The following is a 24,534-nucleotide window of genomic DNA, read 5'->3' as shown; positions in this document are numbered from 1 at the left end:
CCATGGGGTTTCCTTGATCCTAACCGCCAAGGTTTTTTCATGCCCCCTTCAAGCTCTTCTAAGTCCATTCTTCAGTTCCTTCCTGGCTATCCTGCAACCCTGTCTGATCTTTGCTTCCTCAACCTTAAGTAAGTTTCCTTAAGGAAGTACAGTAAAGCCCCCGAGAAGAGGGTAAGTGAATAAACTCCATTTAGGATCACATATCAGAAGCTAATTTTTACCCTTCTCAAACACTGCAACTTCCTGTCTGAGGCTGAACTAAACCGCTTGTAATCCTGGTGTAACATTTGACCTCAAGATGAGGTCACAGAGAGCTCGACATTTCTGACAACAGATTCTGATCAGGGCTTCTTCGGGAATGGGGAGCAGTACTTCCATTCTGACAATTCTCTCCTACACTGGAAATGTCAGGGAACAGAAATCACGTCCACATTCACAGCAGTGAGCAGAGTGTGGCTGATGGATGTGGAAGGCTCCTTTAGGGCCTTGGGTAGAGGTGAGGGAGGAGGTGTGGGCGCAGGTTTCACAGTTCCTGCGGTGGCAGGGGAAAGTGCCAGGATGGGAGGGTGGGTTGTAGGGGGGCGTGGACCTGACCAGGTAGTCACAGAGGGAACAGTCTTTGCAGAGGGTGGAAAGGGGTGGGGAGGGAAATATACCCTTGGTGGTGGGGTCTTTTTGGAGGTGGCGGAAATGTCGGCGGATGATTTTGTTTATGCGAAGGTTGGTAGGGTGGAAGGTGAGCACCCGGGGCGTTCTGTCCTTGTTACGGTTCGAGGGGTGGGGTCTGAGGGCTGAGGTGCGGGATGTGGACGAGATGCGTTGGAGGGTATCTTTAACCACGTGGGAAGGGAAATTGCGGTCTCTAAAGAAGCCATCTGGTGTGTTCTGTGGTGGAACTGGTCCTCCTGGGAGCAGATACAGCGGAGGCGGAGGAATGAGCAGAGCCTCTTCTGAAATTTAAAGGTTCAGAATCACAGACAGCCGCTTTAATCGCTGCAGGTAAATGCTAACTACGTAAAGTTATTATGGGGTTAGTGTGCTGGGGCTGATGGGTACCTGTTGATCAGGTTAAGTGTATAGAGTGTCAAGGTGCCACCTGAGTAACAGGTAGAATGTCAGCTGAATAGGCTGTGGAATGCCAGTGCTTCAGAGTCAAATGGATGTGATGCCAAGTGAGTAGGTGAGGGTGTCATTTGGGTAAGGTGCCAACTCATAAGGGAAAATTTGGCAAGGAATAGGATGCAAAGTGGGTAAGATGTCAAGTCGGTATGTAGTACAATGCTAGGATACATGCTGGCAAGGGGGCAGGTGACTGTTGCTGTGTTTACTGTTACATCAGAGAGGATAGCGAGGGTATTGTAAACCTGGGGCATCTGGTCAGTGGAAGGGAGTGGTGGCAGACTTTGTCTGCATTGTGACAATGGATACAATATTGGGAAGGGAAGGGTGTGATGGGTCAGGTCTGGAGCGGATGGAAATGGTTACTATGTTCAGGATATAAACGTTAACCTGAAATCAGAATTGACAAAAGCAAATCACAACATGAGTATTCTAAAACAACTGGTTCACCTCCTGACTTCCAACGGTTGTTCACTGCTACATGGGACCATTCAGGAGTATCATACAACACTTTATCGATTGATTTATTCGTTACCACGTGCATTTGGTACCAATCGTGAGAAAAATGTTATATAATGTCTCCACTCTCCAGCGCCCTCTTAAAACACAGAAATAAACAGATGCAGAGCATAAAGATAGCAAAATAAAGAAATAAAGTTAAAAAGTTTACCATTACAATCCTTTCGAAGTGCTTAGCCCTCGACATTGATCCGGTCTCTTCCACTCCAACACTGAGACCAACACTAGCACAATGCAGTCTGTTAGCCTTGAGTCCCATCACTGTGCCCCACCACAGAACAGCATCGCCATTCTGCAACACCATCTTGACTCTACCAACAACGCCGCTACTATGATTTTGCACTGAGCTGATCTCACCAATGCAGACACTGCTGAAGCCTAATAGAAAGTGAGGACTGTAGATGCTGGAGATGAGACTCGAGAGTGTGGTGATGGAAAAGCACAGCAGGTCAGATAACATCCAAGGAGCAGGAGAATCGACGTTTCGGGTATAAGCCTGTCAGGCACTAAATCTAAATTTGTCTCCCTCTCCCGCCACCACCGGAAACAAAACTTTCCTCTGACACGCTGGATGCCTAGTTGCCATTCAGACTCTCCACAAGAAGGTACACAAGTAAAGTTAAAGTTTAAAAAAGAAGAGAAAGAAAGAAAAAATGGACAAGTGGACAGACCATATGAGCTCCAGACACACTTTCCACTTGATGAAAGTGTAGAATTCCAACAACACTCAAAATAACTCCAACACCATCAAGTATGTAACATCCTGCTTGATCAGCTTTCTATCATCACTTTAAATATTTGATCACTCCACTACTGCCGTATGCTGGCATGGTGTGAATCATCCACAAGATGTTCCACTGCAACTGAACATGCCAAAGATTCCTCAACAGGACCCAATGGATGGCTACAAGGAAAGGGAAGCAGAACAAAGAAAACTAACGCCTTTACCCACGGCACACACCACCTTAACTTAAAAAAAATTTCATAATTTCTTCAGACACCAGATCAACCTAGAATTCCATGCTGAACAAAACTACAGATATACAAAAATAGGCTGCATTAGTTCAAGAAGCAAAGTCAAACAGGTAAAGTTGCCATACTCTTACTGGAGGTACACATATAGAAATGATTTAGAGGGATATGGCCCAAACGTAGGCAAATGGGACGAGTTTGGTTTAGGAAATCTGGTCAGCATGGACGTGTTGGGCCAAAGTACCTGTTTCCATGCCGTATGCCTCTATGACAATCAGCTGCTTTCTCATTAATGGGCAATAAACCTTTTATTTCAAACATATACTTTACTCATAAAAAATTCTTTGCAGACATTTATAGTCACTAAAGCAGTTCAATTCTGTACAATCTTTGCATATGGAGAAGAAACATTGCCATTTGACTTTCCCGACCATGCTAACAAACAAATCCAAATCATTTCTTACATATGCAAGATAGTATTTCCATGTATTCGAGGCACAAGGAAGTTCTTATAAGTAAATGGACCCCCAATGTACTTTGGCTGAAAGATATTAGACAGTGGTCTTTCTCCATTACACTTTGGCAGCAGCTGCCCTCAACTTTACTGCATCCATCAGCACATAATCCCAGATCTTGCATTGTACCAGTTTCTGAAGAATCACCAGTGCTACCTAGAGCTGACAAACATTTCAGACTGCAAAAATATACTTCATTCATAAGCCTAAACTGAGGCATACCTCACACACCTTATACAAGAGGATGAGTTGAAAAGGAGTTCTAAGCACACAATAAACAAGAATCTATTTTTGGGGTTTAATGGAAGACATGCCACTCAGATTGTGTTCACCTCATCCAGCTCTCTATAAAAAAGAGGTAGAACATTCATCAATGGCAAAGAGCAGCTGCTTAAAGCAACACTCAATGCCTACTTCCTGCTCAGAGGAGAACACTATAAATCCTCTTGTGGTTTGTGAGACTAAACACTCCAGAACCCATTTCTCTAGGAAAGAACTATAGAAATGATCCCTAAGAGTATAGTCTTAACAAACCAGACTCACAAATTCAGATGGCAATACCACAGACACACATCACAGTTAGGGACTGGGTCTCCAATTCACCATTTTTTTCATTAGTATTCTTACCAGTCATTTAATTTGCATTATATCATAAAATAAATATATAAAAGTTGAATATTTTTCTATTTCATTCCATTGAAGACACAAATTCACAAACTGTGATTATCATAATCTATTCAATAGACAAATCAAAAGTTAAGTATGCATCACTAGAAACCAGCAGGCCACTTTGTGTCCTTCACTGTTTTTGATCACACAGCATTGCCCTGTGGTTTGAAGGGCAGTGCTTGTCACTGGCCACTCAGGTGTTTTTCCTATCTTCCTGGTGGTGGAAATCGAATAAAGATTCGTGCACTTTGTGTCTTTCATTGTGTCTCACACCTGCGCGTGCACACACACACACACCATGGGTGGTGGGGAAAAAAATAAGCACTACCGCAGTTGGGTGGTAGTGTGGGGGGAAAAAAAAAAATAAACAAAAAAAAAAAAAAGAAATAGGAGTGTTCAAAAAAAAAAAAAAAAAAAAGAAACCAGCAGGCCACTTTGTGTCCTTCACTGTTTTTGATCACACAGCATTGCCCTGTGGTTTGAAGGGCAGTACTTGTCACTGGCCACTCGGGTGTTTTTCCTATCTTCCTGGTGGTGGAAATTGAATTAAGATCTGTGCACTTTGTGTCTTTTCACTGTGTCTCACACCTGCACACACACACACCGTGGGTGCTGGGGAAAGTATAAGCACTACCGCACTTAGGCGGTAGTGTGGGGAAAAAAAAAAGGAGAAAAAAAAAAATTTTTTTTAAAAAAAACATAAATCATATCCGGGTGTCTCTGGAGAAGGAGCACGCGGGAAAAAAAAAGAAAAAAAAAGAAAAAAAAAAAGAGAAACCAGCAGGCCACTTTGTGTCCTTCACTGTTTTTGATCACACAGCATTGCCCTTTGATGTGAAGGGCAGTGCTTGTCACTGGCCACTTGGGTGTTTTTCCTATCTTCCTGGTGGTGGAAATTGAATTAAGATCTGTGCACTTTGTGTCTTTTCACTGTGTCTCACACCTGCACACACACACACTATGGGTGCTGGGGAAAAAAAAAAGAAAAAAAAAGAAAAAAATATATATAACCAGGAGACTCCAATTCTATTTTGATTTAGTCCCTACCCTCCCCTTCACTGTGTTTTGCTCACACAGCATTGCCCTGTGGTTTGAAGGGCAGTGCTTGTCACTGGCCACTTGGGTGTTTTTCATATCTTCCTGGTGGTGGAAATTGAATAAAGGTTCGAAAAAAAAAAGAAAAAAAACAAAAAAAAAAAATATATAACCAGGAGAAGGAGCACGCGGTGTCCACCAACACCCTGGAGTCGTTCAGGGAGAGGTGGGCGCCGCAGGGAGTGGCGCGTATTATTTCCCCGTCCAACTCTATTTTGATTTAGTCCCTACCCTCCCCTTCACTGTTTTGCTCACACAGCATTAAAAAAAGGAAAAGAAAAAAAAAGAAAAAGAAAAAAAAAGAAACCAGCAGGCCACTTTGTGTCCTTCACTGTTTTTGATCACACAGCATTGCCCTTTGATGTGAAGGGCAGTGCTTGTCACTGGCCACTTGGGTGTTTTTCCTACCTTCCTGGTGGTGGAAATTGAATTAAGATCTGTGCACTTTGTGTCTTTTCACTGTGTCTCACACCTGCACACACACACACTATGGGTGCTGGGGAAAAAAAAAAGAAAAAAAAAAGAAAAAAAAATATATAACCAGGAGACTCCAATTCTATTTTGATTTAGTCCCTACCCTCCCCTTCACTGTGTTTTGCTCACACAGCATTGCCCTGTGGTTTGAAGGGCAGTGCTTGTCACTGGCCACTTGGGTGTTTTTCATATCTTCCTGGTGGTGGAAATTGAATAAAGGTTCGAAAAAAAAAAGAAAAAAAAAAAAAATATATATAACCAGGAGAAGGAGCACGCGGTGTCCACCAACACCCTGGAGTCGTTCAGGGAGAGGTGGGCGCCGCAGGGAGTGGCGCGTATTATTTCCCCGTCCAACTCTATTTTGATTTAGTCCCTACCCTCCCCTTCACTGTTTTGCTCACACAGCATTAAAAAAAGGAAAAGAAAAAAAAAGAAAAAGAAAAAAAAAAAGAAACCAGCAGGCCACTTTGTGTCCTTCACTGTTTTTGATCACACAGCATTGCCCTTTGATGTGAAGGGCAGTGCTTGTCACTGGCCACTTGGGTGTTTTTCCTATCTTCCTGGTGGTGGAAATTGAATTAAGATCTGTGCACTTTGTGTCTTTTCACTGTGTCTCACACCTGCACACACACACACTATGGGTGCTGGGGGAAAAAAAAGAAAAAAAAAAGAAAAAAAAATATATAACCAGGAGACTCCAATTCTATTTTGATTTAGTCCCTACCCTTCCCTTCACTGTTTTTGTTCACACAGCATTGCCCTTTGGTTTGAAGGGCAGTGCTTGTCACTGGCCACGCGGGTATTTTTCATATCTTCCTGGTGGTGGAAATTGAATAAAGATTTGTAAAGAAAAAGAAAAAAAAAGAAAAAAAAAGAAAAAAAAAAGAAACCAGCAGGCCACTTTGTGTCCTTCACTGTTTTTGATCACACAGCATTGCCCTTTGATGTGAAGGGCAGTGCTTGTCACTGGCCACTTGGGTGTTTTTCCTATCTTCCTGGTGGTGGAAATTGAATTAAGATCTGTGCACTTTGTGTCTTTCACTGTGTCTCACATCTACACACACACACCATGGGTGCTGGGGAAAAAAATAAGCACTACCGCACTTAGGCGGTAGTGTGGGGGTTAAAAAAAGAAAAAAAAAAGAAACCAGCAGGCCACTTTGTGTCCTTCACTGTTTTTGATCACACAGCATTGCCCTTTGATGTGAAGGGCAGTGCTTGTCACTAGCCACTCGGGTGTTTTTCCTATCTTCCTGGTGGTGGAAATTGAATAAAGATTTGTGCACTTTGTGTCTTTCACTGTGTCTCACATCTACACACAAAAAAAAGAAAAAAAAAGAAACCAGCAGGCCACTTTGTGTCCTTCACTGTGTTTTACACCTGCACACCCACACACCATGGGTGCTGGGGAATAAAAATAAGCACTACCGCAGTTAGGCGGTAGTGTGGGGGTTAAAATTTTTTTTAAAATTTAGAAAAAAAAATAAACAGAAGTGTTTGCCCTTTGATGTGAAGGGTACAGCTTGTCACTGGCCACTCGGGTGTTTCCTTTCTTCCTGGTGGTGGAAATTTGAATAAAGATTCGTGCACCTTGTAAAAAAAAAGAAAAAAAAAGAGAAGAAAAAAAAAAGAAAAAAGAAAAAAAAGAAACCAGCAGGCAGTGTCACTTGGCATCGCTTTCACATTCATCACTCAGTATGATGTGGAGGTGCCAGTGTTAGATTGGTGCGGACAAAGTAAAAATCACACAACACCAGGTTATATTCCAACAGGTTTATTTGGAAGTACTAGCTTTCAGAGTGCTGCTCCTTCATCAAGAAGCTGTGGAGCAGGATCATAAGACTCAGAATTTATAGCACAAGATCAGTGTCATGCAACTGAAACAGTATGTTGAACAAATCTAGATTGCTGTTAAGTCTTTCATCTTTTTGAAAGCTTTGCAGGTTTGCATTAACATGTAAGTCCCAGAACTTCTTTCAAGTCACATTCTCAAGATAACAGAAGGTTTTATAAAAAAAAGTGACATCTCAGCTCAGACAATGCATGAAAGGTGTGAGGTTAGAGTCCGTCTGTATCCCAATCTTGAGCCAAGTCAGCGTCCATCTTCCTTCCCACCTATCTGCTCCACCCTCCTCTCCGACCTTTCACTTTCACCCCCACCTTCATCTACCAATCACATTCCCAGCTACCTTCCCCCTGCTGCACTCTCCTCCCATTTATCTCTCTGCCTCCATGGCTCACAAGCCCCGTTCCTGCTGGAGGACTTATGCCCGAAACATTGATTCTCCTGCTCCTTGGATGCTGCCTGACCTGCTATGCTTTTCCAGCACAACAGCCAACAGTTGGCAATTTGAGCTGAGAGAGCTCAAAGGCAACAAAATCTTATTGAAGGAAATGAACTTAAAGGGTCGTAATATTAAACAAAAAAAAATTCTGCTTTTGGCATTAATTTAAGAGAAACCAGTCAGATTGTGTTCTCCTCCCAACTCTCCATAACAGAGTGATAGAACACTCATCAATGGCAAAGGGCAGCTGATCAAGGCAATACTCCACACTTAGATCCTGCTCAGAAGAGGACACTGTGAATCTGCCATTTGGTTTGTGAGATCAAACACTCTAAAACTCATTTATTTCAAAAATATACTTTATTCACAGAAATCTTTTGATATCTGTACAGTTAGTGATGCCATTCATATATACATTACGTCTTTACATACAGAGGACAGACTGAGTCATTTGTATTCACAAGTCTGTATGTTAACCATCCAGCTTCTTGGTGTTTAGCTGAGAAGTCAGCGGAGCCCAATTACTGAGTGGGCCCCCCGTTGTTCTTCGGCAGTGCTTTGGTGGCACCTGCCCCAACCTTCAATGCGTCCCTCAGCATGTAGTCCTTGGAATGTGCCAGTCTGCAACACTCGGACGAGGCCAACTCTTTCAGCTGGAAGACCAACAGGTTTCGGACAGACCAAAGAGCATCTTTCACCGAGTTGATGATCCTCCAGACACAGCTGATGTTCGTCTCAGTGTGCATCCCAGGGAACAGACTGTACAGCACAGAGTCCCACATCATGGAGCTGCTTGGGACAAACCTCAACAAACGCCACTGCATTCCCCTCCAGACTTCCTTTGCATAGGCACATTCTAGAAGGAGGTGTGTGACAGTCTCACCCCCTCCACAGCTGCTTCGAGGGCAGCGTGCGGTGGCACAGAGTCCGGTCATGCATAAAGGATCTCACAGGTAAAGCTCTTCTCAACACCAGCCAAGCCATGTCTTGGTGCTTGTTGGAAAGTTCTGGCGATGAGGCATTCTGCCAAATGACTTTGACAGTCTGCCAGAGAAACTGCCCAACAGGATCTGCCCTCTCCGTTTTGGAGAGAACATCTCTCATATACGTATGTGATATCCTGTCAAAGGCTTTCTCCTGGTCTAGGCTGATGAGGCAGGTGTCCAACCAGGGCCCTGTCCTGCACGTAGGCAATTTGTTTTTATTTCAAAAATATATTTTATTCATAAAATATTTTGATGATCTATACAATTGATATAGATACGTAAACATTCCATTTCTTTGCATACAGAGACAAAGTAATCATTCATATATACAGGTCTGTATGATTACTATCTATATATTTAGCTGGGGGGGGTCAGCGGAGCCCCTTTACTGCGTCGGCCCCCTGTGCTTAGGCAGGCAGATGTTACAAGGTGGTCTTTCCACACCGCGCCTTGGCGACAGCTGCCCTGAGCTTCAACGCGTCCCTCAACATGTATTCCTGGACCTTGGAATGTGCCAGTCTGCAACACTCAGTCGGAGACAACTCCTTCAGCTGGAAGATGAACCGTCCAGAGAGTGTCCTTCACCAAGTTGATGATCCTCCAGGCACAGTTGATGTTTGTCTCAGTGTGCATCCTGAGGAACACACCGTAGAGCACGGAGTCCCGTGTCACGGCGCTGCTCGGGACGAACCTCGACAAACACCACTGCATTCCTCTCCAGACTTCTTCTGCGTAGGCACATTCCAGAAGGAGATGTGTGACAGTCCTGTCCCCCCCGCAGCCGCTTCGAGGGCAGCGTGCGGTGCAGCTGAGAGTCTGGCAAAGCTTTTCTCAACACCAGCCAAGCCATGTCTTGGTGCTTGTTGGAAAGTTCTGGCGATGAGGCATTCTGCCAAATGACTTTTGACAGTCAGCTCAGGGAACCGCTCGATAGGATCCGCCCTCTCCTTTTCCCGAAGAGTCTCAAGGACACTACATGCTGACCACTTCCTGATGGACTTGCGGTCAAAGGTGTTTTTCTTCATAAACTTCTCCATGAAGGACAGGTGATACGGAACAGTCCAACTACTCAGAGCGTTCCGCGGCAGCGAGGTCAGGCCCATCCTTCCGCAACACCAGGCACAGGTAGAACCTCAGTACGTAGTGACACTTGGTGTTTGCGTACTAGGGATCCACGCACAGCTTGATGCAGCCACACACAAAGGTGGCCATCAGGGTGAGGGAGGCATTGCGAGTATTTTTTCCCCCGTTGCCCAGATCTTTATACATCGAGTCCCTTCGGACCCGGTCCATCTTTGATCTCCATATAATTGGAAGATGGCCCCGGTGACTGCAATGGCACAGGTTCTGGGAATAGGCCAGACCTGTGCCACATATAACAGCAATGATAGTGCCTCACACCTGATGACCAGAATTTTCCCACGATGGAGAGCAACCGTAGCTTCCATCTGCCCAGTTTCTGCCTCACTTTCCTGATACGCTCCTCCCAAGACTTGGCGCACGCCCCAGCCACCCCGAACCAAATACCCAGCACCTTCAGGTGGTCGGTCCTGACGGTGAAGGGGATCGAGGACTGGTCGGCCCAGTTCCCAAAGAGCATGGCCTCGCTCTTGCCTCGGTTTACCTTGGCCCCCGAGACCCGTTCGAACTGGTCACATATGCACATTAGTCTGTGCACGGACAGCTGATCCAAGCAGAAAATGGCGACGTCATCCATGTACAGGGAGGCCTTAACCTGTAGGTCCCCGCTGCCAGGAACAGTCACCCCTCTCAGGCTCGCATCCTTCCTGATGGACTCAGCAAATGGCTCTATTGCCTGACTCCAGATCTGACTGGGAAGCTATCTGATTCCCACCCATTGATTGAGACTGCACTGACAATGTTGGTGGAGAGCAGTCTGATCCAATTGCAGATTCCCTCCCCAAAGCCCAGTTTGGAGAGAACATCTCTCATATACCTGTGTGATATCCTGTCAAAGGCTTTCTCCTGGTCCAGGCTGATAAGGCAGGTGTCCAACCATCTGTCCTGCACGTAGGCAATCCCTGAGGAGTGCGAGACTCTCAGTGATCTTCCTGCCCAATACAGCACAGGTAGGTCAGAGTGAATCACCGATCCCAGAGCAGACCTGACCCGGTTGGCAATAACCTTTGGCAAAACTTTGTAATCCACATTCAATAGTAAGATTGGTCTCCAATTTCTGAGTTCCTCCCTCTCCCTCTTCTGCTTGTAGATGAGGGTGATGATGCCTTTCCTCATGGATTCACTCATGCTACCTGCCAGAAGCATACTGACATACACCTCCAGCATATCCTGGCCAATCAAGTCCCACAGAGCAGAACAGAGCTCGAACGGTAAACTGTCGCTTCTGGGAGTTTTATTCTTTTCGAAGTACTCGAGGGCCTTGGTCAGCTCGACCAGAGATAGCAGCTGGTCCAGCCTCTCCCGTGTTCTGTCGTCTAAGACCTCCGTGATAGTGGACAGGAACGACTGGGAGGCCACGCTATCGGTTGGCTTCGCATCATATAGACTGGGGTAGAAGGATTTGCTGATCCTCATGACGTCAGCCTGAGACAACGTTATCGAGCCATCTTCTTCCTTCAGGCCGCTGGGCACGGAGCTCTCTTTGTGCACCTTCCGGAAGAAGAAACGTGAGCACGTCTCGTCCTGCTCCACCGAGCGGACCCTGGACCAGAAGATTATCTTGGAGGCCACCAAGGCAAAGAGCGAGGCTTGCTGGTCCTTCAACTCCTTGAGGTCCTCTGTGACATTGACCCCCATCATCTGCAGCAGGTGCAGGTTCTGCATACCTTCCTGGAGCTGGGACAGTTTTCCCCGCCTCTCCCTCACCTCCTGAACACCTTTGAGGATGAAGAACCTCTTGATGTTCCCTTTTACTGTTTCCCACCAGTCCACTGGGGACTCAAAGAGGGGCTTCACGGTTCTCCAACCTGCATAGTCCCTCTTGAGCTCCTCAATGTTTTCCGGGGTCAACAGCTTTGTGTTCAGCTTCCATGTTCCCTTACCAGCCCGCTGCTCGTCCTGTAGGTGACAGTTGGCCAGCAGGAGGCAGTGGTCAGAGAAGAACACCGGCTTGACATTGGTGGATCTGACTGAGAGCGTTCGGGACACAAACAGGTAATCTATCCTTGAGCGGATAGACCCGTCTGCCCGTGACCAGGTGTATCTACGCTGCGCTCCGTCTGCAAGGGTGCTGAAGACGTCGTGCAGCTTGGCATCTTTTACCGTTTCCATTAGGGCTCTGGATGTGGCGCCCAGTTTACTGTCCCCCTCCGCCAGATCGTCCATCTGCATCAATGATACAGTTGAAGTCTCCGGCCAGAATGACCAGCCTGGACGTAGCCAGCAACAGTGGAAGCCGCTGCAGACGGCCAACCATTCCCTCTCACCCACTGGGGCGTACACATTAATCAGTCTCAGGGAGGCATTCCTGTACATGACGTCGGTGACGAGGAGGCGCCCACCCACCACCTCCTTAACCTCGGAGATGGAGAAGTTGCCGCCTTGCAACAGGATACCCAGGCCGGAAGCGCAGCTATCGTTGCTCCCCGACCAAATTGACAACCCATGGGCCCACAAGCTCGACCATCTCCTGTAGCTGCTCAAGTGCAGTATCCCACACTCCTGCAGAAACAGGACGTCAGCTTTAACGTTGGCCAGGAAGGCCACCGTAGAAACACATCGCGTAAGCAACTTTACTTTATTTCAAAAATATACTTTATTCATAAACTATTTTGATGATGTGTACAATTGGTCATGCCATACATACATAAACATTCCATTTCTTTGCATACAGAAACAAAGAAATCATTCATATATACAGGTCTGTACGATTACTATCCATATATTTAGCTGAGGGGTCAGCAGAGCCCCCTTACTGCGTCGCCCCCTGTGTTCTTTCCCCACCGCACCTTGGCGACAGCTGCCCTGAGATTCAGCGCGACCCTCAACACGTAGTCCTGGACCTTGGAATGTGCCAGTCTGCAACACTTGGTCGGGGACAACTCCTTCAGCTGGAAGATCAATAGGTTTCGGACTGCCTAGAAAAGCGTCCTTCACTGAGTTGCTGATCCTCCAGACACAGTTGATGTTCATCTCGGTTTGCATCCCAGGGAACACACTGTAGAGCACGGAGTCCCGCGTCACGGTGCTGCTCGGGACGAACCTCAACAAACACCACTGCATTCCTCTCCAGACTTCTTCTGCATAGGTACATTCCAGAAGGGAGGTGTGTGACAATCTCGATCCCCCCGCCCCCCTCCTCCGCAGCTGCTTTGAGGGCAGCGTGTGATGCGGCTGAGAGTCTGGAAGTGCATAAAGGAACTCACAGGCAAAGCCCTTCTCAACACCAGCCAAGCCACGTCTTGGTGCTTGTTGGAAAGTTCTGGCGATGAGGCATTCTGCCAAATGGCTTTGACAGTCTGCTCAGGGAACCGCTCGATAGGATCCGCCCTCTCCTTTTTCCGAAGGGTCTCAAGGACACTACATGCTGACCACTTCCTGATTGACTTGTGGTCAAAGATGTTTTTCTTCATAAACTTCTCCACGAAGAACAGGTGATACGGAACGGTCCAACTACTCGGAGCGTTCCGCGGCAGTGAGGCCAGGCCCATCCTTCGCAACACCGGGGACAGGTAGAACCTCAGTACGTAGTGACACTTGGTGTTTGCGTACCGGGGATCCACGCACAGCTTGATGCAGCCACACACAAAGGTGGCCATCAGGGTGAGGGTGGCATTGGGCGTGTTTTTTCCCCCATTGCACCGGTCTTTGTACATAGAGTCTCTTCGGACCCGGTCCATCTTTGATCTCCAAATGAATTGGAAGATGGCCCGGGTGACTGCGGCGGCACAGGTCCTGGGGATAGGCCAGACCTGTGCCACATATGGCAATACTGAGAGTACCTCACACCTGATGACCAGGTTTTTTCCCACGATGGAGAGCGAACGTTGCCCCCATCTGCCTAGTTTCTGTCTCATCTTCCTGATCCGCTCCTCCCAGGTCTTGGCGCACGCCCCAGCCCCCCCGAACCAAATACCCAGCACCTTCAGGTGGTCAGTCCTGACGGTGAAGGGGATAGAGGATTGGTCGGCCCAGTTCCCGAAGAGCATGGCCTCACTCTTGCCTCGGTTTACCTTGGCCCCCGAGGCCCGTTCGAACTGGTCACAGATGCACACGAGTCTGTGCACGGACAGCGGATCCGAGCAGAAAACAGCGACGTCATCCATGTACAGGGAGGCCTTAACCTGCAGGCCCCCGCTGCCAGGAATAGTCACCCCTCTCAGGCTCGCATCCTTCCTGATGGATTCGGCAAATGGCTCTATGCAACACACAAACAAGGCGGGTGAGAGGGGGCATCCCTACCTGACTCCAGATCTTACAGGGAAGCTATCTGATTCCCACCCATTGATTGAGACTGCACTGACAATGTTGGTGTAGAGCAGTCTGATCCAATTTCCGATTCCCTCCCCAAAGCCCATTTTGGAGAGGACATCCCTCATATATGTATGCGATATCCTGTCAAAGGCTTTCTCCTGGTCCAGGCTGATGAGGCAGGTGTCCACCCCCCTGTCCTGCACGTAGGCGATCGTATCCCTGAGGAGTGCGAGACTCTCAGAGATCTTCCTGCCCGGTACAGCACAGGTTTGGTCCGGGTGGATCACCGATCCCAGAGCAGACCTGACCCGGTTGGCGATGACCTTTGACAAGATTTTGTAGTCTGCATTTAACACACTGGGGACAGGTAGAACCTCAGTACGCAGTGACACGTGGTGTTTGTGTACCAGGGATCCACACACAGCTTGATGCAGCCGCACACAAAGGTGGCCATCAGAGTGAGGGTGACATTGGGTGTGTTTTGTCCCCCATTGCCCAGATCTTTATACAAGTCCTTTTGGACACGGTCCATTTTTGATCTCCATATAAATTGGAAGATGGCCCAGGTGACTGCAGCAAAGACAATTTCCTACTAAAGAAACAACCTCTAAAATAGTTGTAAAACAGTGCAACTATAATCTGACTTTGCAACACCACGCACAGTGCGTGTGTGCAATTCATTTCCATCGTATTTCTAAATGATTTTCAATACATCTATTATCTCTAAGTCTAGTATTGTAGCTATATTTCTCAACAAGACAAATAAAAGTGTGGAAACGAACACACGCAATATTCAAATTAAATTCCTAATCTGAATAATGCAATCAAAACTGACGAAATGACTGGGGTGGAACAGCACTGAGGCTGCTGTTATTCACGGTGGAATAGTTGAAGCGATCCCTGCTGGAAACTAGCAGTCCTAACATATGTCTCAAGATTACAGTCGCTCTCTGTTTCTACATGTTTCTCTCCACACCCGTGTACCCGTTTACCCATAAAGAACAGACGTAAAAAACTCGTCGACGTAACTCTCATCCCTGCATCATTCCAAAGAGTTTGATGTAAAATACACGTTAAAACACTCAGCGACATAATGAGTTACGAAATTAAGCAATTTCCATTATTGATTAATTCTAAATTCAACTTCAGAAGAAGGGTCACTGGACCCAAAACGTTAACTCTGGTTTTTCTTCACAGATGCCGTCAGACTTGCTGTGTGTTTCCTGAAATTTCTGCGTTTGGCTTAGAACCGGCGCAACTACGGACTTGCTGCTTCCATGCTATTATTGTTCGGGGATCACGACAGTGTAACCATGGCAAGATCTAAACGCAAATCTTATTCCATTATGACCAATATAGTCATTAATTAACAGAGTAGCAAACAGACTATGGAGTGAATTGTTATTTCCTTAAAAAGCCTGAATTACATCTTAGAGCGTAGTCAAATATCTATAATCTTTTGCAGCATAATGTGAGGCTTGGCCTGTAATTCAGGCAACCCAAAATTACTTCGCTCAAAGCAGGACTGATGTCTCGCAAAGATGCACATGCACACAAACTCTGCTATTGTTGCTTTAAATCGAAAATGTAAGTTTTTTTTTCTAATGGATATAAGCAGTTTAGGTTTTGTATTTGTTTGTTTTATAAAGTGGTTCTCTCCAATTAAATAAGTAAAGAAAACGAACTAGTTATAATAACACAATCAAATTACGTACAACTAACCATCAGTTTGCTTTTAAACATTGTATTAACTAATGTTAATATTGTTTTAACTAAGAAAACTAGAGCCCATTGCCGTGTCATTGCTTATCCGCAATGCCGTGACTCGGATTCGAACCGAGGTTGCTGCGGCCACAACGCAGAGTACTAACCACTATACGATCACGGCGTGCTACATGGACTACAGAAACAATGCGCTGAAAATTACTCTCAAGTATAACAATATGTCCGGTTATGTCAGATAAAACTTGAATTGTTTTGTGTGTAACGTTTCACATGACTAAACAGACACTTCTTTAACATATTGCACGATTTTAGAGGTTATCTGTTCTTCTTCTGCATACGTTCAGTTACCAATCACTCCTAAATTATACAGAGGAAAATTGATTTTTTTTTGCTTTAAACAGCAGTTTTGACCAGCCAGATCTGTTTTTAAAGACATTTCACAGGATTTGGGCATCGTTGGCTAGGCCAGTAATTATTCCCAATCCCTAGTTGATCACGCAAAGGTGGTGAGACACCTTCTTGAATCACTATACTCTGTGTGGCTTGGGGATACAATACCCAGTGTTTCTAGGAAGGGAGGTCTGATTTCAACTCATTTAGCATAAAGGTAAAGGATGGCACAGTGGCTTGGTGGTTAGCACTTGCTGCCTCACAATGCCAGGGACACAGACACTTTGGGTGACTGTGTGTGTTTGCATGTTCTCCCCATGTCTGTGTGGGTTATGGAGATAAGGCAGGAACAGGATACTGATTAAGGATGATCAGCCATGATTATATTGAATGGTGGTGCAGGCTCGAAGGGCAGAATGGCCTACTCCGCATCTATTCTCTATTGTTTCCTCTGAGTGCTCTGCTTTCCTCCACAGTCAACGATGTGCAAATTAGTTGAACTGGCCATGATAAATTGCCCCATATTGTCCACAGATGCAGGCTAGGTAGATTAGCCATGGTAAATGTGCGGTTACACAGATAGGGTGGGATGCTCTTCAGGGGGTCAGAACAGACTTGATGGGCTGAACAGCTTCCATCTGCACTGTAGGGATTCTATGATAAAGACCCCATTACCCTAACAGGCCATTGGGTTGCTCTCTCATTAGAGAAATGACAAGTCGTGGTTTAACTTGAGTCACCATGCTAAGGGGTGAGGTTGAGGAGAATCCTTTATGGTAACCTCTGCAGCACAAACCAGCTATCCAGTTAAGTGATCCCTGGAAGAAAGGTAATGTTACCAACTGAACACTAGCTCAGGACTATAACTGTGTTCTGGAATATGGTCTACACCCATAATATTAACTTACTTCCAACTCAATGTCACTAGACCCACTATACATCACCTGGATTTGTTACTTAATGGTAATGGAGGTTATTAGAACAAAGAAAATTTACAGCCCAGGAACAGGCCCTTCGGCCCTCCAAGCCTGAGCCGATCCAAATGTACTGTCTAAACCTGTTGGTCAATTCCTAAGCATTTGTATCCCTCTGCTCCCCACCTACTCATGCATCTGTCTAGACGCATCTTAAATGAATCTACCGTACCTGCCTCTACCACCTCTGCTGGCAACGCATTCCAGACGCCCACCGCCCTCTGTGTGAAGTACTTGCCACGTGTAACCCCCTTAAATTTTCTACCTCTCACCTTGAAAGCATGACCTCTCGTTACTGAATCCTTCACCCTGGGAAAAAGCTTGTCTCTATCCATCCTGTCTATACCCTTCATGATTTTGTAAACCTCAATCAGGTGCCCCAACAATCTCCTTTTCTCTAGTGAAAATAAACCTAAACTACTTAGCCCCTCTTCACAGCTAGCACCTTCCATACCAGGCAACATCCTCATAAACCTTCTCTGCACCCTCTCCAAAGTGTCTACATCTTTTTGGTAATGTGGCGACCAGAACGGTACACAGTATTCTAAATGCGGCCGAACCAATGTCTTGTACAATTTTAACATGACTTGCCAGCTCTTATACTCAAATTCTCATCCAATGAAGGCAAGCATACTATACGCCTTCTTGACCACTCTATCCACCTGTGCAGCAAACTTCAGGGTACAATGGACCTGCACTTCCAGATCTCTCTGCTCATCAACTTTTCCATTCAGTGCATAATTCGCTTTAGAATTAGACTTGCCTAAATGCATCACCTCATATTTAGATTAGATTAGATTACTTACAGTGTGGAAACAGGCCCTTTGGCCCAACAAGTCAACACCTATGCACAACCCACCCAGACCCATTCCCCTACATTTACCCCTTCACCTAACACTACAGGCAACTTAGCATGGCCAATTCACCTAACCTGCACATTTTTGGACTGTGGGAGGAAACCAGATCACCCAGCGGAAACCCACGCAGGCACAAGGAGAATGTGCAAACTCCACACAGAGTCGCCTGAGGCGGGAATTGGACCCGGCTCTCTGGCACTGAGGCAGCAGTACTAACCACTGTGCCACCATGGTCTGGATTGAAAGCCATCTGCCACTTTTCCACCCAACTCTCCAGTCTATCTATATCCTCCTGTATTCTCTGACAGTCCCTTATGCTTTCTGCTACTCCACCAATCCTTGTGTCATCTGCAAACTTGCTGATTATACCAACAGTGCCCTCTTCTACATTATTTATGTATATTACAAACAACAGTGGCCCCAATACTGACACCTGCGGAACACCACTAGTCACCTTTCTCCATTTCAAGAAATTTCCTTCAACTACTACTCTCTGTCTCCTGTTGCTCAACCAGTTCTTTATCCACCTAGCTAGAACATCTTGCACACCATGTGACTTCACTTTCGCCATTAGTCTATAATGTGGAACCTTATCAAACGCCTTACTAAAGTCCATGTATATGTCATCAACAGCGCTTCCATCATCTGTCAACTTGGTCATTTCCTCGAAGAACTCTATTAAGTTGGTAAGGCACGATCTCCCCCGCACAAAACCATGTTGCCTATCACTTATAGTGAAGGTCTGTGAGGGGAAAGATTTAAAAATAACCTGAGGGATAACTTTTTTGCACGTAGGATTCTGCATGAATTGAATGAGCTGCCAGAGAGATGGGTACAATTACAACATTTTAAAAGCATCTGGATAGTTATGTGAATAGGAAGGGTTTAGATGGATATGGGCCAATGCTGGCAAATGGGACCAGGTCAGATTGGGATGTCTGTTTGGCACAGACAAGTTGGACCAAAGGGTCTGTTTCCGTGTTGTATGACTCTATGTTCCCTTGGCTCATTTAACACTCTCCTGTGTGGCAACGACACCCATTTATCGCAGAGGTTCAATGATCTGAACTCAAAATAATAATGTTGCTTCTCCCTCTACAGGTACTGCCAAACCTGATGACTACTCTCACATTTTCTGTTTTTCCATGCTCGTAGCTCAACTTTGCTGATATCATCAGCTATCACACATGAATAATAGTCAATGCAGGAGGCTTCCAAACAAGAGTGTGTCAACTGTCATATGAGTGTTAACACAATCTCAGGACAAGACAGAGCAAAGAAGAAAAACATTCAAGCCATGGAGTTTTACGGCATGGAAAGAGACCCTTTGGACCATTGCAACCACACACATCATCAAGGACCTATCTATTCTCGTCCCATTTTCCAATACCTTCCTCAAAGCCTATCTACCATGTACAAATCACAAATTAGGGATGTGATGAACTGGATGAGTGCAGCCACGATAACACTCAAGAAACTTGACACCATCCAGGGCACTTCATTGGCACCACATTGACAAACATCCACTCTCATTCCACCACAAATGCTGCTGCAGATGCGCTGCAGAAATTCATCAAGGCTCCTTTGATAGCTCCTTTCAAACAGACGACCATTTCCATCTTGAAGGACAGGGTGATGGAAACACCATCATCTCAAGTTCCCTCCAAACCACTCACCATCATGACTTGGAAATATATCACTTTTCCCTCAGTGTTGCTAAGTCAAAATCCTGGATATCCTCCCTAATGGCATTGTGAGTCTACTGGCAGCAATTCAAAAATATGACTCATCACCACCTTCTCGAGGGCAGTTAGGGATGGGTAAAAACTGCTGGCCCAGCCAGTGACACCCACATACCACAAATGATTGTTTTTTTAGAAAGACTTGCAGTTTACAGTACTTCAAGTGATCATCTAAATACATTTTAAATTTTGAGTTGCCGTCCATACCACTCTTTCAGGCAGTGAGTTCCAGATACCTTCCAGGATTAGTGGTGCTGGAAGAGCACAGCAATTCAGGCAGCATCCAAGTAGCTTCGAAATCGACGTTTCGGGCAAAAGCCCTTCATCAGGAATAAAGGCAGTGAGCCTGAAGTATGGAGAGATAAGCTAGAGGAGGGTGGGGGTGGGAAGAAAGTAGCATAGAGTACAATGGGTGAGTGGGGGATGGGATGAAGGTGATAGGTCAAGGAGGAGAGGGTAGAGTGGATAGGTGGAAAAGAAGATAGGCAGGTAGGACAAGTCCGGACAAGTCAAGGAGACAGTTACTGAGCTGGAAGTTTAGAACTATGGTGAGGTGGGGGAAGGGGAAATGAGGAAACTGTTGAAGTCTACATTGATGCCCTGGGGTTGAAGTGTTCCGAGGCGGAAGATGAGGCATTCTTCCTCCAGGCGTCTCGTGGTGAGGGAGCGGCGGTGAAGGAGGCCCAGGACCTCCATGTCCTCGGCAGAGTGGGAGGGGGAGTTGAAATGTTGGGCCATGGGGCGGTGTGGTTGATTGGTGCGGGTGTCCCGGAGATGTTCCCTAATCACTGCCTTTATTCCTGATGAAGGGCTTTTGCCCGAAACGTCGATTTCGAAGCTACTTGGATGCTGCCTGAACTGCTGTGCTCTTCCAGCACTACTAATCCAGAATCTGGTTTCCAGCATCTGCAGTCATTGTTTTTACCTCCAGATACCTTCCACCCTCTTGATGAAAAAAAACTTCCTTAAAATGTAAATTTTAAAGCTTCTCTAAATTATTACTGTGATTAGCTAAAGTAAATTCAAAATTGTAGAATACCACTTTCTTCATACCAATCATAATATTTTAAAGGTGTTCAGAGAATTCAACAAAATTTGTAGCTCAGGTTGTGGATTGAGGTTGTTGACTTGTTCACTGAGCTGGTCGGCTTGTTCATAGACCTTTCATCACCATTCTAGGTAACATCATCAGTGTGCCTCAGGATCTTGGGTTCATGTCACACGACAGGTGACCCCACTACACGATACACACACACACACGCACTGATGCACACATTCCTACATACTCAGACACTCACGCAGACCCTCTCTCATACACATGCACACTCCCAAACACATACCATCTCACAGGCTTATACTCCATCACACCCAAACACACACTTTACCAAGCTTTCACACAGGCACACACTCTCTCACGTGCACTCACACTAACATGCATACATTCTCTCATGCACACACACGCACAAATAAGTCTATGGGTGAATTTGAATTTGCAAAATGATATTTGCAGATACATTCAATTTGGCTCAAAGATGCACAATCTGCAGGCAGTCTATACATGTAATATTTTGTACATTCCACTTTGAAAATAGAACGGATCGGATTCTGACCACACACCTTTAAAGCATTGTCACCTTTTATAATAAACCTAAAATTATCTCGAGGTGACGTAAAATAAATCTGCATGGTGAAACAGGCCTGTGGTTACAATATTTTTATTTTGTAATAAATTAAAACAATGTTTGTAATAAATGCCGGGACAAAACACCACACTCAATAAAAAAGAAACCCATTGCCGTGTCATTGCTTATCCGCAATGCCGTGACTCGGATTCGAACCGAGGTTGCTGCGGCCACAACGCAGAGTACTAACCACTATACGATCACGGCGTGCTACATGGGTTGACGATCACAAGACTGAAAAATCACCCTCAAATAGAACTTTCTACAAGTTTTTACAATAAATTATCAAATAGCGATCAGTAACTTTTTTTATTAAAACACGATTACTTTCTGCATACTTCGAGGATGTCCACTTTCCAACTAAGAATTTGTTGCCATTTCGCAAAAAAAATGCAGAAAGGCGGAATAAAGTAAGCAGCGATGTATACACATTTGAAAAGCGAGCATTACATACATAATGCAGTAATCTCGCAACCGTGACAAAATTCATTCCCAATTCTCGCTACTGAGATGAGCATTGTAGCCTCAAAATAAACTGGGCAATGTATAAAATCAGCATTCCAATAAAATAAAATTGAACCAATTCACAAGATGTAAACATACATCATAGTTTTGGATGTTAAACTGACTAAAACTACATTTCGCAAACCTACACGTTAGATCCACCAAAAGTTAATATTTAAATTGCCACCGCCAATTTGAAACAAAAACTTTGAAAATGTTTCATACAATCTCTATTTTACAATGCAATGCAATTCCTCGTTACGCTTCGTGGTTGCACACATTGTGGAACAATTAAGGGGAACGTGTTTTTAGCCTCCAGGGTTTTCCAGCATTTTCTCTTTTGGTTTCAGATTCCAGCATCCGCAGTAATTTGCTTATATCCAATATTTTTAGCCTTATTCTTGTTCTTTCTTGCCCAGACATCTATTATTGTGCTTTTGTAATTCGGGTCGCAGTACAACGAATTTCTTGTATCGCGGTTTTACATTCGGTAGCAGAGAACCTATTTCTCTTGGCACATTGTAAGGGCCCACAGCAGAGGATAAATTTTGCTCTTTTGCTTATCCACAATAAAGCAGCCAAGTCTGAAACGATGCTGCTAAATTTTGCAATGGATGGGAAAAGAATCCATTCGTATACAAACATACCATTAGTACTTTGTTACAATTTGGCAACTCTAACTGCTAAGATAACAGCCTACGTCACATGGTCAGTACGACTCATTGAACACATTGTGTACAACGTCCAATTGAATTTGAAGTCATGGGTTATGGTAATGATCTGGATCTAATTTAGGACCCTGATGTCTGGAGTGTTTTCTTCAATAAAATAAGGACAAATACGATTTTCTGTACACTGTAAAGCTGCAGGTTATTAGTCTTTTATAGAAAAAACCGTACCAAACTGAACAATATTGCTTAATTCATTGTATTGCAACAATCAAGTGAGTATCTGAGCTATAGTTAAAAGAGCTAAATAAAATATTCCAAATTTTAGAATTAGCTCAATAATAACTGCTATTCCCCCTTCTAATTCTCCGAATGGAAGCAATGAACTAGCACAGCTGATAGGAGAAAGCCAGTGGATGTGGTCTACTTAGACTTTGAGAAGGCTTTTGATAAGGTCCCACCTAAGAGATTAGCATGTAAAATTAAAGTGCATAGGATTGGTGCTGGCATACTAACATGATAGAGAATTGGTTTGCTTTGAGGAAACACAGTAAGAATAAATGGGTCTTTTTCTATAAGGCATCCAGTTCTTGGACCTCAGTTATTCACAATATGTTTAAAGGTTTTAGTTGAGGAAACGTAAAGGCAACACCTCCAAGTTCAAAGATGACACAACGCTTGATGGAGGCTAAACTGATGGAAGGTTGCAGATGGTTTGGTGATGGAGGAGGCCGCATGTCCTTGGCGCAGTAGGAGGGGGGAGTTAAAGCGTTCAGTAAGGTGGTGGGATTGGTTACTGCAGGTGTCCCAGAGATATTCTCTGAAACAATCCGCAAGGTGATGTCCTGTCTCCCCAATGTACATGAGACCACATTGGGTGGAAAGCATACAATAGGTGACGTGAGTGGAAGTACAGGTAAATTTCTGTCGGATGTGGAAGGATCCTTTGGGGCCTTGGATGGAGGTGAGGGGGAGACGTGGGTGCAGGTTTTGCACTTCTTGCGGTGACAGGGGAAGGTGCCGGGAGGGAAGGAGGGGTTGGTGGGAGGCTTGGTCCTGACATGGTAGTCACAGAGGGAATGGTCTCCCTGAAACACAGATAGGGGTGGGGAGGAAAATATATCTCAGGTGGTGGGGTCTGTTTGTAGGTGGCGGAAATGGCAGAGGATGATGCGATGTATTCAGAGGTTGTTGGGGTGGAAGGTGAAGACCAGGGGGTTCTGTCTTTGTTGCGATTGGTGGGATGAGGTTCAAGGGCAGAGGTGTGGGAAGTGGAGGAGATGCACTGGAGGGCATCGTTGATAACGTGGGAGGGTAAATTGGAGTCTTTGAAGAAGGAGGCCATTTGGAATGTTCTGTGGTGGAACTGGTCTTCCTGGGAGCAGATGCAGCGGAGGTGGAGGAATTTTGTATATAAGGGATAGTGTTTTTACAGGACACAGGGTGGGAAGAGATGTAGTTCAGGTAGCTGTGGGAGTTAGTGGGTTTGTGGTGAATGTCTGTGTTGAGTCGGTCACCAGAAATAAGACCATAAGACCATAAGACATAGTAGTGGAAGTAAGGCCATTCGGCCCATCGAGTCCACTCCGCCATTCAATCATGGCTGATGCGCATTTCAGCTCCACTTACCAGCGTTCTCCCCGTAGCCCTTAATTCCTCTAGACAACAAGAATCTATCAATCTCAGCCTTGAAGACATTTAGCGTCCCGGCTTCCACTGCACTCCGTGGCAATGAATTCCACAGGCCCACCACTCTCTGGCTGAAGAAATGTCTCCGCATTTCTGTTCTGAAATGACCCCCTCTAATTCTAAGGCTGTGTCCACGGGTCCTAGTCTCCTCGTCTAACGGAAACAATTTCCTAGCATCCACCTTTTCCAAGCCATGTATTATTTTGTACGTCTCTATTAAGTCTCCCCTTAATCTTCTAAACTCCAACGAATACAATCCCAGTATCCTCAGCCGT

General features: G+C 45.4%; 1 protein-coding gene, 3 non-coding genes and 1 pseudogene across 4 annotated transcripts in view; all 5 read right to left on the bottom strand.

Moving 5' to 3' along the window:
* Positions 1-24,534, bottom strand: part of tex14 (testis expressed 14, intercellular bridge forming factor) — a 161,038-nt gene that overhangs the window by 118,671 nt on the left and 17,833 nt on the right. The window lies entirely within an intron of this gene.
* Positions 3,438-3,652, bottom strand: LOC140491688 (small nucleolar RNA U3). The gene has a single exon (XR_011963364.1). It is a non-coding gene; the product is annotated as a small nucleolar RNA U3 (small nucleolar RNA).
* LOC140491690 (small nucleolar RNA U3) lies at positions 7,823-8,044 on the bottom strand (annotated as a pseudogene).
* trnah-gug (transfer RNA histidin (anticodon GUG)) lies at positions 15,845-15,916 on the bottom strand. The gene has a single exon. It is a non-coding gene; the product is annotated as a tRNA-His (tRNA).
* On the bottom strand, positions 21,534-21,605 carry trnah-gug (transfer RNA histidin (anticodon GUG)). The gene has a single exon. It is a non-coding gene; the product is annotated as a tRNA-His (tRNA).

Source organism: Chiloscyllium punctatum, chromosome 19 (assembly GCF_047496795.1).
Source record: "Chiloscyllium punctatum isolate Juve2018m chromosome 19, sChiPun1.3, whole genome shotgun sequence".
NCBI classification, from domain to species: domain Eukaryota; kingdom Metazoa; phylum Chordata; class Chondrichthyes; order Orectolobiformes; family Hemiscylliidae; genus Chiloscyllium; species Chiloscyllium punctatum.
This window is presented reverse-complemented; position numbering and strand designations above follow the sequence as displayed.